This window comes from Nestor notabilis, unplaced genomic scaffold (genome assembly GCF_000696875.1).
Source record: "Nestor notabilis isolate BGI_N333 unplaced genomic scaffold, ASM69687v1 scaffold9567, whole genome shotgun sequence".
NCBI lineage: Eukaryota > Metazoa > Chordata > Aves > Psittaciformes > Psittacidae > Nestor > Nestor notabilis.
Window position 1 is genome coordinate 64,319 of NW_009936896.1, and position 1,310 is coordinate 65,628.

The following is a 1,310-nucleotide window of genomic DNA, read 5'->3' on the forward strand; positions in this document are numbered from 1 at the left end:
GTGCCCCCGGCCGGCCCGGGCTGCGGCCCCGGGGGGGCGCCCCGAGTGGACCGAGGGCCATGAGCGACCCACGCCGGAGTCGAGGAAGGAGGGAGGAGCGGGAAGGAGGAGCCATCCCGCACCGTACCGCCTTCACCGGCGGCAGTGCGAGGGGCCGAGTGTGCGGAGCGGAGGCTACACGGGAGGAGGAAAGAGGGAGCAATGCTCTGTTTAAATAGAGCCTCGAGAAGGCGGGGGTGGGGGGAGCAAGGGTGTTCCCCTGTATGTTGTTTATATTCGCTTTCTATCTGTACGCGGGTTAAAATCTGACTCTGGGGTCTCTTGCCCACCACAAAGGGTGCTCAAGAAGTGCGGATCCATGCAGCGCCCCATGTAGCACTGTCGTCCAACAGCTTCCACGTCTCCTGCCATGGTAACACCTGCCGAGGGGCACAGTGCTCTGCCAAACTCAGCTCTGCCAAACTGGGCTGCTTTCCTCTGCGTAAGGTTACACAACCAAGGGGCCCATCAGCCGCTTCGCATCCTACGAACTGGAAAGTGGGGCCACCTCCACAGCAGCTCGGGGTTGCTGGCAGTCAGAACTGCACAGAAGGGATGCTCAGCAGCCCGTACGAGGCGAGGTCCCCACATGGCACAGCACCTTCAAACCGCATGCGGGAGCACTACAGGGAAGAGGTGCAGAGGCAAGGGACGGGAAGGCAGCTATACTCTGACAGTCATTATGTGAGCTGGGGACTGGAGGCATGACAGAGGAATCCTGGCTGTGAACCAAGAAATTCTATGTGATCCACAGCCACGTCCTTGCCAAACCCCATGGCCAAGCAGGAGAGATTTATATTTTAACACCCCTGCTTGGAAAGGTCATTGTGGAAGGCCAAACAACTTAAGCAGGCTCTGTGGTTTTTAGCACTCACTGTTTTCTGTTACTCAAGCAGGCAGATCTCTGAAAACACACCCTCTCCTGATTCCTTTCTAAAGAACTTCAAGTGCACTGCTCTGTATACGAACAGGCCAGTCCATATTTTACTGTGCAGCTTTCTGCTGATTTGAGTGTTTCCTTGTGTGCAGCTGACACTGAGAGCTTTGCTCTCAACTTGTCCCTAACAGATCAGCCCCTTCAGATGTCTGAGGGTTTGAAAGAAGGTTCTTGGTTATCTACTGTTTGGCACATAGCTTGATGATATTGTATTATATGTCCCTGTGATACTCTCGTTTGCTTTTACACTTACAGTCTTTCTTCTAGACCTGGAACTACACCACAGATTAAACAAGGCCAAGCCCTTCATGAGTAGCTCAGAGCAACATGCAGA